Source organism: Sus scrofa, chromosome 14 (genome assembly GCF_054392235.1).
Source record: "Sus scrofa isolate SSC_HxYL_T2T_F1_AM1 chromosome 14, Sscrofa_HxYL_maternal_Yorkshire_Landrace_v2.0, whole genome shotgun sequence".
Taxonomy (NCBI): Eukaryota; Metazoa; Chordata; class Mammalia; order Artiodactyla; family Suidae; genus Sus; species Sus scrofa.
The window spans coordinates 59774961-59789590 of NC_139396.1; positions in this window are offsets into that span (position 1 = coordinate 59774961).

Below are 14630 nucleotides of genomic sequence, written 5' to 3' on the forward strand. Positions count from 1 at the left end.
CGGGGCGTGTTTTGGGAAGAGCCTTTCCGGGGGGCGGGGCCCGGGCGGGACTTAAGGGGCGGGGCATCTTAAAGGGGCCGGGTGCCCTGGCCCACCTGCTCAAACTTTGGCGGTAGCACGCTTCATTCCAACACTTTTTTCAAATTTTTGAACTTCAAGAAAAGTTGCAAGAATAGTAAATACCCATCTTCCTGCCATCAATTGCCAGTAGTCTAGTAAATATTCATATGCCTACCATCAATTGCTAATATGTTGTCACATTTTATTTTCTCTTTGTATATACATACATATATAAAATTTTGCTCAACTATTTGAGAGTTAATTGTAGACACTGTGATGTATCAATCCTAAATACTGCAGATGATCTCATAAAAGAAAAGATATTATCCTTCATAACCACAATACCATTATAATGCTCAGGAAATTTGCCATTTACTTGCCTAAAACAGGATCTTTATTCAAATTTTTCCAAAAGTCCCCCAAATGCTTCTTCTGTTTTTCTCTTCTTTTGAACAGGATCCATTCATCACACAACACACAAGAATAAATTCCTAAATAATGTGCGTCTAAATGTAAAAAGTGAAACAGTAATTACTAGAGGTGTATTAAAAAATGGGTGAATTCCTCCCTAGCTTGTGTGTGGAAAAAGGGCCTCTATATGACTCAAAATTCAGAGGTAAGGAAAGATTAGTACATTTGACTACATAAAATTTTCTTTAACTCTTGCATGTTGTAAACACCATAAGCCAAGTCAAAAAACCTACTGACAACCTGGGAGAAAATATTTATAACATGTATGGTGAATAAAGAAGTAGTCTTACTAATATATGAATAACTTTAAATTTGAGGAAAAAATGTGAAAACCAATACAAAAATGGAAGAAAATATATGAACTGACAATTCATGAAAAAAAGATATTAAAATGATCTTTAAACATGGAAAATGCTCACTTCATTCACCATAACAGAAATGCAAATTATAGCTATATTGAAGATAAAGTATCACAGAAATATAGACCGAAAACAATGAGTTCATGGAAAAACTGGTGTGATCTAAAAAAGGTCTATAATTTAGCTTAAAGTATTAATTTCCTGATTTTGATAATTGTACTCTGGTTACATATGGTTTTATCACTGAGAGAAACTAGGTAAGGCTGCACGGAAATTGTACTGTTTCTCAAAAAAAAGTTGAAAGAAAACTACACTGAAATATCATTTCTCGCCTACCAAATTAGAAAAAATAAAAAGCTGGGCAATTTTTTGTTTGTTTGTTTGGCTCCAACTGCAGCATGTGGAAGTTCCTGAACCAGGGATTAAGTCCTTGTCACAATGGTGACCTGAGCCGCTACAGTGTCAATGCCAGATCCTTAACCCACTGAGCCACTAGGAAACTCCTGAACAACATATTTTTTGATGAGCCTGGAGAAACGGGAACACATACATGGCTGCTAGGCATGCAAAACTTAGAGAAAATGGGCAATATCTTTAAAAAAATCACATGCATTTCCCTTCTGACCCAGCAATCCCACTTCTAAACATTTATGCAGAAAAAATATCTATGCATAAGTTTATTCACTGCAGCATTTTGGGGGGGCTGTGCCCAGCTTGCAGCAACACTGGATCCTTAACCCACTAAGCAAAACCAGGGATCAAACCTGCCTCCTCACTGTGGCATCCTCAGCCACAGCGGGAACTCCTTGTACTTTTTTTCAAGGGCTCCTGGGAAACGGTGCTAGACTAAATACTGTACCCCATCCCACTTCATTCTTCACTCTGCAAAGGTCAAGCTGGGCTCAGCTCTGAGCATCCTGATCATTTCCGTGTCCCCAGTGCCTGGCATGGAGTGCCTCCTTCAGATCATCTCCTTTGATTCTTGCCCACAGAGTTTCATCTCCCTCTGACACAGGGGAAAGTTGAGCTCCTCTCTCGCCTGAGGTCACTGCCCAGGTCTTGGGTCTTGGCCAAGATTCATCCCCAAGTTCACACCCCAGGAGTCCCTGGGAGGAGATTCTGCACTATGCCAGAGAGTCTCACTCTCTTCCACCTGCCTTTGCAGGGCTCCTGCAGCAACTAGAGGCTCCAAGTCCTTCTTCCCCCTCCCTGATCTGTGTCCTCCAAGTCTCCTGCAGTAAACAGTCCAGACAGGCCCAACGCCAAGACAGAAACTCCATTAGCAAAGCTTATTCTCCGGGCACTGCCCAGCCTGCTATTTCAGAATGACACGGAGTCAAAAATGTCCCCATGAATGGGCAGTGCATGCCTCACTGCTCATCTTGATTTAAAAGGCTGGATGAGGAGTTCCGGAACCATGAGGTTGCAGGTTTGATCCCTGGCCTTGCTCAGTGGGTTAAGGATCTGGCATTGCCATGAGCTGTGGTGTAGGTTGCAGCTGCGGCTCAGATCTGGCATTGCTGTGGCTGTGGTGTAGGCTGGCAGCTGTACCTCTGATTAGACCCCTAGCCTGGGAACCTCCATATGCCGCTAGTGCCGCCCTCAAAAGACAAAAGACAAAAAACAAAAAAAAGGCTGGATGGCTGGAAGGACAGGACCCACCAGTGTCGCAGTATAAAAGCCCAGGGAGGAGGGGAGAGGAGGAACCTGCTGGCCCAGGTGAGAGGACACCGTGAGAGTGGCCTCTATGTACTCAGCAACTACTTAACCTCTGTCCAAGAAAGGAGGCAAATGTGCCTTGTTGCCTTCAAGCCTCAAAACTGCCTTCTGGGAGTTCCCTGGTGGCTCAGGAGGTTGAGTATCTGGCATTGTCACTACTGTGGCATGGGTTTATTCCCTGACCCTGGGGAACTTCGGCATGCCACAGATGTGACCAAAAACCAGAAAACAAAAAAACTGGGAGTTCCCATTGTGGCTCCAGTGGGTTAAGAACTCGACTAATATCCATGAGGATGCATGTTCAATCCCTGGCCTCACTCAGTGGGTTAAGAATCTGTTGTCATCGCAAGCTGTGGCATAGATTGGCAGCTGCAGCTCCGATTCAACCCCTAGCCTGGGGACTTCCATATGTCACAGGTGTGGCACTAAAAAGAAAAACAAACAAACAAACAAACTGCCTTCTGGGTTGGGTACCATTTTCCTCATTTTACAAATAAGGAAACTGAGGCCCAGGGAAGTCAGATCCCTGGCCAAAGGGCCAGCAACACGTAAGTAGGCTGGTGGGATTCTACCCTAGGCCTCTCTGCCTCCAAATTCTAAGTGTTTAACTCCTTAACTATATGGACTCCTGAAAATCCAGCTTTGGGAGCTAGATTGTGGATCTCAGCTGGCATGGAGGAAAAATTCCAACAACCACGGATCATCAAAAACAGAAATATTTCCCTCAAGTGATAAGAAACCTCCAGGATACTCCCAGCTGAGCCCTGACCCCGAGCTGCAGCTCCCCAACCCCAACCTGGGCCAGGTGACCCTCCCTCCAGATATAATGATTTGAGCCCCTGAGAAAGACCCTCAACTTGAGGCATTGCAATGCCACCTGAGAGCCTGGCAGATACAGAAACCCCTCAGCTACAGCTTCCAGGGCCCCCACCAATTAGCCCAGCCCCTGGTCACAGATTAAAATGAAGACTCCAGTCTAATTAGGGCCATGATTTCCAAGTACTGATAAGTCAAGGTGACCCATTTTTTGAGATGGCTCCAACAGGCTAAACATAACACTGAACAATTTCTACTGACTGGCACAGCCTCACCCACTACCAGTACCACTGGGGGTTGTTGCCTACATTCATAGTGGAAGGAGGTGTTATATTTTGGTTAAACGTTAATGAGAATAAAGATATTGGGTTTTTTTTTCCATCCAAGTTCAAAGGGTCTGTCAGCCCCCGGTTAAGAACCTTGGTTTAGGGGGTCTCTTCCAGATCCTTAATGAATCACCCCACTTTTACCCATCCTTCTTTCTCCGGACTAAACCCAGACTCAGTTTCCCACCCTGGGTGCTGAAACCTGTGTCTCCTGCAAGGTTAATCCTAGGGCCATACCCAGGATTATTATCATAGACAGGCTTCTGTTGCAGGGTTGGTGGTCTCTCCCTCACTGAAGCCTCCCTGACCCTCAGGCTGCATCAGGTGCCTCCTCTGTCCCTCTCGAGATGCCATCTTCCCCCAGGTGGCACTGACCATCCCATTTGTGACTGTGCCTGCCTCATTCCAGCCAAAGGACTGGGGTGAAACTGACATGTGTCTTCCGGGTTGAGGCAGTTGAGGGCTGTTGTCAAAAGATGAGAAGAGCGGCTTCATCTCTCCCCCACCGCCTGGACCCTGGAGGCCACAAGCTCTGAGTGGAGGAGGGCTACCCACCCTCTTCAGCCTTCAAGTGAATGAGGAGGTCATTGCGTTTAGCCACTGCAATTCCAAGCTTGTCTGTTGCGGTGGCTTCGTGTCAAAAACCCTGACACCATCAGACCCCAAAGTTAGGAGACAGCAAAGCAAACCGGTAGAGAGTAAATGATGGGCTATCATGCCTTCCATTAAAAACAAACAAACAGGAGTTCCCGTCGTGGCGCAATGGAAACAAATCTGACCAGGAACCGTGAGGTTGAGGGTTCGATCCCTGACTCACTCAGTGGGTTAAGGATCCAGCGTTGCCATGAGCTGTGGTGTAGGTCACAGATGCAGCTCAGATCTGGCGTTGCTGTGGCTGTGGTGTAGGCCGGTGGCTACAGCTCTGATTAGACCCCTAGCCTTGGAACCTCCATATGCTGTGGGTGGGGCCCTAAAAAGACAAAAGCAAACAGACAAACAAACAAACAAAGCAGGAATTCCCTGGTGGCTCAGCTGGTTAAGGATCCGGCATTGTCACTGCTGTGGCTCAAGTCCCTGCTGTGGTATGCATTTGATCCCTGGCCCGGGAACTTCCACATACCATGGGTACAGCCAAAAAAAAAAGAAAAATGAATGAAAGAAAAAAAAAAAAAAAGCAAGCTAACATGTATTGAAGTTACCATAACCAGATATTGTTCTGAGAACTCAGCATTCATTAAATCATTGAATCCTCGTACTCCACAACCTAGGGGACAGGTGTCTATTATCATCACTCCCATTTTACAGATGAGAAAACAGAGGCACAGAAAAGTAACATAACAGACCCTTTGGCCATGGGGATAATGTGTTTGTCAGGTGTGGGGATCAGGATGTGGATGCCTCTGATTCAGCCTCTCACAGCTATCCAGCTGAGACCTTCAGAGCCCCTACCTTGCCCCTTTGCCCATCTCAGCAGTTTCACTGTGGCTGCTGTCCCAGACAGATCCTGCCTGTGCCTTGCACGCCCCAGTGGCAGCAGTTTGGGGGCCCCTGCAGATATGATCACGTTGAATCTTGACATGGGAAGAGTGTCCTGGATTCTCCAAGGGGGAGGGGCAGTGTAATCACAGGGATCCTGAGAAGAGGGAGGCAGGAGCTCACACTGAGGGAAGGCAGTGTGATTGGAAGATGCTGTGCTGCTGGCTTTGAAGATGGAAGAAGGGACCATGAGCCAAGGAGTGCAGGTGGCCTCTAGCAGCTGGAAAGGCAAAGAAACAGACTGTCCCCAGGAGCCTCCAAAATGAATGCAGGCCTTGCCGACCTTGACTTCAGGATTTCTGACCTCAGAACTGTAAGATAATAAAGGTGTATTGTTTTTGTTTGTTTGTTTCGTTTTGTTTTGTTTGTCTTTTTGCCTTTTCTAGGGCCACTCCCATGGCATACGGAGGTTCCCAGGCTAGGGGTCGAATCAGAGCTGAACCACCAGCCTATTTCAGAGCCACAGCAACGTGGGATCTGAGCCATGTCTGCAACCTACACCACAGCTCATGGCAACGCTGGATCCTTAACCCACTGAGTGAGTCAGGGATCGAACCCACAACCTCATGGTTCCTAGTAGGATTCGTCAACCACTACACCACAGCGGGAACTCCAGGGGTATTGTTTAAAGCCACCATGTTTGGGGTAATTCCTTATAGCAGTACTAGGAAAGCTCATCTTGTGGCCCTGGGCAAGGCTTTTGGACTTTCTGGCCCTCCAGAGCCCCATCCCTACCCTGAGAAAAATCCCATTCTCCCTTGCCTGTGGGGATACTTAAACAAGATAATAAACATGAAAAGGCTTGGAAAGTGTCCTATGAGGATTGAATTTTCCAGCCCATTTCAGCATGCCCTTGACCTCTCTTTCTGGCTGTTAGCACTGGGGTCAAGAGCTCCTCCTCCCCAATCTCTCCCTCTGCCTCCTCCTTGCTGGAGAAATCTCCAGTCTCCCCCTGCAGACTCAGCTTCTAGAACAGCAGATGGCTGTCCAGGTGTCAGAGGGTTGGCCAGAGCCCAGGCTGGGAGGCCATGGGACAGAGCCAGATTGTCATAGCCAAGAGGACAACGGTTGGTGGTGGTCACTTCTTCCTCTGCATCAGGGCTGCCCTTTCTACCTGACCTGGTGGGGTCCCCCAGGTGGTCTGTGAAATGTCCAGGGCACTGGGCAAGCCCGGAGAGCTAAACCTGCAAAGGAGACCCAAGCCAACTCTCTACACACTTACCTTCCTTTCTGGGACTCTTGCCTCTACCAAGTGTCCGCCATCCATGGAGTTCCTGTTGTGGCTCACCAGTAATCATGAGGATGCAGGTTCAATCCCTAGCCTCACTCAGTGGGCTAAGGATCCCATGTTGGAGTTCCCGTCGTGGCGCAGTGGTTAACGAATCCGACTAAGAACCATGAGGTTGTGGTTCGGTCCCTGGCCTTGCTCAGTGGGTTAAGGATCCGGCGTTGCCATGAGCTGTGGTGTAGGTTGCAGACATGGCTCAGATCCCGCGTTGCTGTGGCTCTGGCGTAGGCCGAGGGCTACAGCTCCGATTCGACCCCTAGCCTGGGAACCTCCATATGCCGCAGGAGCAGCCCAAAGAAATAGCAAAAAGACAAAAAAAAAAAAAAAAAAAAATCCCATGTTGCCTTGAGCTGTGGTGTAGGTTGCAGACGTGGCTCAGATCCTACATTGCTGTGGCTGTGGTGTAGGCTGGCAACTACAGCTCCGATTCGACCCCTTGCCTGGAAACCTCCATATTCCTTGGGTCCAGCCATAAACAGACAAAAAAAAAAAAAGTGTCAGTCATCCATTGGTTGATTCCTCCACATTTAAGTTGCATCAAGTCTGCGGCAGTGCTCTTGGTTGCCTATCCAGCAGTCATTTCTCCATTTTTCCTTGCTCCCCCAAATCTTCCACAATCTAGGAGATGAGTCTTGATTAGTCTGAGCCAGTTCTGGCATCCCGTGCCTCCCTTGTCAGTGTTTGGTCTAGAGATGGACATGTGACCTCATTCTGGCCAATTAAACATAGAGGAAAGTCTGCTAAGGGATTCTGGGAAGACTGTCTTCCAGTCTATTCCCAGACTGTCCATTAAGAGAGAGGTGGGCAAGGGAAAGACTTTTCTAATCTTATCTCTCCCCTCCTGCTCTGACAGTATTGTGTCTGAGATTGTGATTTCTGGAGCTTCAGCAGCCATTTTGTAACCTTGAGGTGACAGTGCTAAGGCTGAAATATCAACATGTCTAGGACAGAAAAGCAGAAGGATGAAATAGCCTTGATAACTGGGTTGGGTAATTTTTTTTTTCTTTTTACAACATGGAAGTTATGGAAGTTCCTGGGCTAGGGGTCTAATGGGAGCTGCAGCTGCCATCCTATACCACAGCCACAGCAATGCACGTCAGTGACATACACCACAACTTGCTGCAACGTCGGATCCTTTACCCACTGAGCGAGGCCAGGGACTGAATCCATATCCTCACAGACACTATGTCAGTTTCTTCACCTGCTGAGTCACAGTGGGAACTCCTAGGTTGAGTAATTTTATGTGTTCCCTTGGCTAGGCTATAGTGCCCAGATGTTTGTCATAAACCAGTCAAGATGTTGTTGTGAAGGTTTTTTAGATGTGATTAGCATTTGTTTCTTTATTTATTTGTTGTCTTTTTGCCTTTTCTAGGGCCACACCCATGGCATATGGAGGTTCCCAGACCAAGGGTCTAATTGGAGCTGTAGCCGCTGGCCTATGCCACAACCACAGCCACAGCGACAGCAACTCGGGATCTGAGCCACATCTTCAACCTACACCACAGCTAACCTACAACACAGCTCAGGGCAATGCTGGATCCTTAACCCACTGAGCGAGGCCAGGGATCGAACCTGCAACCTCATGGTTCCTAGTCAGATTCGTTAACCTCTGAGCCATGACAGGAACTCCATGTGATTAGCATTTAAATCAGTAGACTTTGAGTAAAGCAAACAACTTTCCATAGTGACGGTGGGCCTCATCCAATCAGTTGAAGAGAGAAAGGTGTGGGGAGCAAGAGAAAGCAAATATGGTAAAATGTTAACATTTGAAGAATCTGGGTGAAGGCTATACAAGAATTCATTGCATTCTTTGCAACTTCTGTATAGGCCCAAAATGATTTTAAAATTAAAACTTAAACAAACAAAAAAAGGAAGCCAGAGTCAAATTTGGCTTTTTTGATACAAATGCCTGAGCTTTTCTTGGGAGCCCAGGGTTGGAGTACCAGCTCCCAGAAACTGGAGATGATATCATGTCAGACTTGGGCCCTCTCCTACTCCAAACCAATCCCTTTTCTTTTTTTTTTTTTTTTTTTTGTCTTTTTTTTTTTTTTTTTTTTGCTATTTCTTGGGCCGCTCCCACGGCATATGGAGGTTCCCAGGCTAGGGGTCCAATCGGGGCCGTAGCCACTGGCCTACGCCAGAGCCACAGCAACGCAGGATCCGAGCCGCGTCTGCAACCTACACCACAGCTCACGGCAACGCCGGATCGTTAACCCACTGAGCAAGTGGCAGGGACCGAACCCGCAACCTCATGGTTCCTAGTCGGATTCATTAACCACTGCGCCACCACGGGAACTCCCCAATCCCTTTTCAACAAAGGTGGCATGAAGATTAATCCCACTGAGGGTTAAGGATCCAGTGTTGCTATGAGCTGTGGTGTAGGTCAAAGACGTGGCTCTGGCGTAGGCTGGCGGCTACAGCTCCAATTAGAGCCCTAGCCTGGGAACCTCCATATGCTGCAGGAACAGCCCAAGAAATGGCAAAAAGACAAAAAACAAAACAAAACAAAACAAAACAATTAATTCCACTGAGCTGTGAGAATCCTTTGCAATCTGAATAGCATCACATACACACCACGGAGAGTTACAGTGGGGATGCTTTTACTCCAGCAAATAGCAAATAGTCTCTCCCTCACTTTTACTTTGCAAGGATTTGTTTTTATTTTATTTATTTATTTTCCTTTTTTGGCTGCCCCAAGGGCCTGTGGCGTTCTCGGGCCAGGGATCAGATCCAAGCCCCAGATCTGCAGCAACGCCAGATCCTTAACCCACTGTGCTGGCCGGGGATCGAACCTCTGTCCCAACTGTCCTAAGCTGCTGCCAATCCTGTTGTGCCACAGCAGGAACTCCAGGATTTGGATTTTCAGAAACAGGATTTGCTTGAAGCTATGTGTGCCCATAGAAAGGCAAAATAGGACACTGGCTTCAAATCCTGCCTGTTGCTCAGTGGCCATTTGACCTTGAGCCTGCAACTTGAGTGTTCTGTGCCTTAGTTTCCTCATCTGTTAAATGGGGATAGTAATATTATATCTCATAGCTTTGCTACAAAGCTTAAATGGGTTAAATATGTATGTAAAAGGTGAAGGAATATTTATGTAAAAGGGTTAAATATAAATGTAAAGGTGAAGGTTAAATATATAAGTAAAAGCCTGGTGCGGGATATTGTTCTGTGACCACTAACTGTCATCACCACCACCATCATCACCAAGACTAATAGGATTTCTATCAAGATCCTGGGCTATAAAGAGACACCCACCCAAGTTGGAGCCCTTTGATGTATTACTGACAAGTTAGTTACTTGTATCCTCTGGCCTCTGTGCCTCAGTTTCCTTATCTGCAAATGTGGGTGATGCAACAGTTTTATTTGCTAACATGGGGATTAAATGACAGCAAACATGTGACCTGCTTAGCTCAGGGCTGGATACACAGTAAGCCTTCACTGAATGTTTGAGAGAAAAATTACCTGAAACATCCATGAGGAAAGCTACTATCAAAAAAAAAAAAAATCGAGGAGTTCCCATTGTGGCTCAGCCAGTTAAGAACCTGACTTGTATCCAAGAGGATGCGGGTTCGATCCCAGACCTCACTCAGTGGGTTAAGGATCTAGCATTGCCGTGAGCTGTGATGTAGGTTATAGATGTGGCTCAGATCCCGCATTGCTGTGCCTGTGGTGTAGGCCGGCAGCTGTAGCTCTGATTCGACCCCTAGCCTGGGAACCTCCATATGCCACAGGTGCAGCCCTAAAAAGCCAAAAGAAAAAAAAAACGTAAATAACAAATATTGGTGAAGATGCAGAGAATTTAGAACATTTTTACCCTGTTGGTGGGAGTGTAAAATGATGTAGCTGTGGGAGAAAACAATAAGGTGGTATCTCAAAAACTGAAAGTAGATTTACCAAACTGTACTAGTCAGCCTAGGCTCCTTTGGCTGTCATAACAAAATACCATAGACTGGGGGGCTTAAAACGATAGAAATGTATTTTCCCACAGTTCTAGAGGCCAGAAGTCCAAGATCACGGTCCCAGTTTGGTCAGGTTCCGGTGAGAGTTCTCCTGGTTTGTGGATGACCATTTTCTCATTGTGCCCCCACATGGCCTCTGAATGAAGATGGGGAAAAGAGAGAGAACTGTCTCTTCCTCTTTTTATAAGACCTCCTAAAAGCCGTTTCTCCAAACAGAATCACAATGTGGGCTTCAGGATTCCATATATGAATGGGGGGTGGGGTGGGAAGGACACTCAAAGCAGCACATATAATCCAGCAGTTCCACTTCTGGAAAGAACTGGAAGCTAGATTTCAGTTATTTGTACATCCATCTTCATAGCGGCACTATTCATAATAGCCAAGAGGTGCAAGCAAACAAAATGTGGCCTTTAGGAACAATGGAATATGACTCAGCCTTAAAAAGGAAGGCGACTCTTGACTCTTGCTACAACATGAAAGAAACCTGAGGGAATTATGCTAAGTAAAATAAGCCAGTCACAGAAAGACAAATACTGTAGAAGTCCATTATTATGCGTATCTAGCATAGTCAAATTTGTAGAGGTAGTAGAATGGTGACGTTGCCAGGGGCTCTGGGGAAGGGGAGGAACGGGAGGAATGGGGAGTTTCACAGGACTGCAGTTCTACGAGACGAAAACGTCCTGGAGATCGGCTGCACGACAATTTGAATATGCTTAGCACGACCGAGCTGTCCGCTTAGAAGTGGTTAAAATGATAAACTCTAAGTTAGGCGTTTTGACCACAATAAAAAAAAAAATTTAAATGTATTACCTGGCAATCCCTCCAGTATTAGAGCGCTGGTCCCAACATAGGCCACCAGGGGGAGCTATGCACCCACTCCAATTTCATTTCGCAGCCCTCCCCTCCGTTTCCCCTTTGGGGATCGAGTTGGCGGTTTCCAGAGGAGGAAAAAAATGCCCTAGGATCCTGGAGAAAGTTGGAGCTCCTCTCTCCGCCTCGCCTTCCCCAGACGGACCAGCTCTGCCTAATTTCCAGAGCTGCACCGCACCCCTGCCACATGCCCGCCGCATCCAACTCTGAGCCCCATTCTATCTCTGGGTCCCTTCCCTCTGTGCTGGAGACTTCGCGAGTCCCGGATGGGGTGCGCCCACCCCACCTGGCTGCCTGCTGGCCTCCAGATTGCCCTGGGGCTGGAGAAGAGGAAGAAGTGGCAAGAACTCACCCGCCCCCCGGATTACCCAAAGAAGAGGACAAAGCAATGGAATTGGGTCAGAGGCCTCCTATCCACAGGATTTTCCCACTCAGCTGCCAGCTGTGTATGTCATAACCTCCCCGGAGGCCCAGTCACTCCATCTCTAAAGTCTGTAGTAATAATACCCAGAGGATGGGAAAAGGTTTATTAAACTCTGATGCTTAGAAAGCACTCGATGAATGGACTAATGACCATTCCATGCCACATGTCTGATGCTGGTCTGGGTCTTCACATATGTCCCTCTGAGTGGTTTTTCTACTGCATTGCAGAAGAAATCCCATTTGCCCTGATCTCTTAAGAAACCTCTCCTGAAGTTCCCCTGTAGCACAGCAGGTTAAGGACCTGGCATTGCTACTGCTGTGGCTCAGGTCACTGCTGTGGTGCAGGTTCAGTCCTTGGCCTGGGAACTTTCACATGTGTGGGCACCACCAAAAAAAGAAAAGAAAAGAAAAGAAAAGAAAGAACCTCTCCTGAAGAAACCCACACCAGGATTTTCTGGGCCAGACTGGCTCAGTGTTTTAACCAGGTAGGACTCACTGGTTAAAGAATGAGAAAGTAATAGAAACCCAGTTAAATCACCTCAAGGAAGAAGCCAGTTAGACTACCTTAAGGAAACATGTGTCTTGTGGAATCCCAGAAAAAAAAAAAAATTGAACAGCTGAGAAGAGCAGATCCAGGATCTGGGCTCTTTGGGCAACCCTGGACCATTTTCTCTGTCCTCTCCCCAAAGCCTGCTTTATTCCCCACTCCATGCACAACATGTGCCCACATTCCCTCCCTCCAGCCCGTGGACCCCGCTGTCATTCCTGGAGCATGCCAAACACACTCCCACCTCAGGGCCTTTGCACTTGCTTTGCCCTCTGCCAAGGACACCGCCCTTCCCTAGATCTAACCTGTGGTTCACTACCTCCCTCCTTCAAGTCTTGGCTCAGATGTCACCCCAGTGACGCCTTCCTTGACAGATTGAAAATTTAAACCCTGCCCCTGCCCCATCAGCAGCATGCTCTAGCCCCTCCCCTACTTGCTTGCTTTTTTCCTTTAACCTGGGTTCACAAAAAATAAGGGGGGGAGCGTTAATCATAATCCTTAATCCATAGCCCTACTCATCAGCATTTAATTATTAAATTTAGTAATGCAATAAACACCTGTGAAACCACTACTCAAAACAAAAGCTACAGCCTTGACAATAATCCACCTCTAACCACATAGTTCCCTCTGCCCCAGCATGATGTCCTCACTTAATCCTCATCTTGAATCCTAAACTTATTCCTCCTTGTATGCTTTTTATAGTTTATTACTGCATATGCGTGTATACTTTTAGTTGTTTTTATTTTTTGGCCACACCTGCAGCATGCAGAAGTTCTGGGCCAGGGATTGAACCCACACCACAGCAGTGAACCAAGCCACTGCAGTGACAATGCCGCAGATCCTTAACCTGCTGTGCCACAAGAGAACTCCCTAGTTGCTTTTAACTTAATCGAAAGGATATTGTGTGCATGTAATGGAACATATTTCATTGGATATTCTCTCTCTGAGATCCACCCACATTGCAACATGTGGCCATAGTTCCTTTATGTTGACTGCCAAGTAATATTTTATCATGGGAATTTATTCATCTGCTCTCCCATAGATGGGGACGTGGGTGTTTCCCAATTTGGGCTACTGTGGCCAGCACCCCCGTGAATAGTCTTCCATGTAGTTCTTGGTGTAGATGGGCAAGAATTTTTCCACAGTGGGTACTTTGGATTTGAATGGCTAGGTTAGGAGTTCCCATCGTGGCACAATGGAAGTGAATCCGACTAGGAATCACGAGGTTGAGGGTTCAATCCCTGACCTTGCTCAGTGGGTTAAGAATCTGGCATTGTCATGAGCTGTGGTGTAGGTCGCAGACGCGGCTCGGATCCAGCGTGTTGCTATGGCTGTGGTGTAGGCTGGGAGCTGTAGCTCCAATTAGACCCCTAGCTTGGGGACATCCATATGCCACAGGTGTGGCCCTAAAAAAGCAAAAAAAAAAAAAAAAAAAAAAAAAAAAAGAAAAGAAAATTGCTGGGTCATAGGATATGTATCTGCTCAGCTTTAGGAGATAAAGCCAGACTATTTCCCAACATGGTTGCACCAATTCACATGCCCACCAACAATGTTTCTTTGTTTTTGCTTTTTAGGGCTGCACCCACACATATGGAAGTTCCCTCATATACAGGTTAAAGAAGCATAGTCAGACCCAGGTTGGATGTGTAACTCAAAGATCTAGAAAAGTAGCAGAATTGTCTTCTCCCATCTCATCAGTTGGAAGTAATTGTACTGACGACCTCAGCTGGTATTATGGCCGCAAGGAAGCAAGACAGAAACACACAGAAGAGAAAATCCTGGGATTCCTCTGCTAGGCATGTCATGCAGGCATACAGTAAATTTTAAAGAGTTCATGATGGATTGCTTTTGTTCTACTGGCTTCTCTACTGGTGTCTGAGCCATCTCCCCAGGGGTTTGTGAGCTCCTCAAAGATTCCTTTCACCTCCTTAGAATCCTTTTCTCCCAGGAAGCCCTGGGAGCAGGGCTTTGTACTTCCAGATGCTCCAGAGCCCAGTGGAGAGGGGGCCATTAGGGCCCTGCTGCTCCAGATCCTCAGCGGGATGCTACTCATTAACGACTGAAAAAACACCACTGGTGAAGTGGGAGGTGCAAAAGGGTTTGGGATTCAAATCTCAGCACTACCACTCACTCTCTGTGGGAACTTGGGTAAACCTCTGAGCTCCAGGAGATTTTTTTCCATATGTGAAATGAGGACAATATTACCTACCTTGTGGGACAACTGTGAAATGGAATGAGCATTACAAAAGTGCCTTG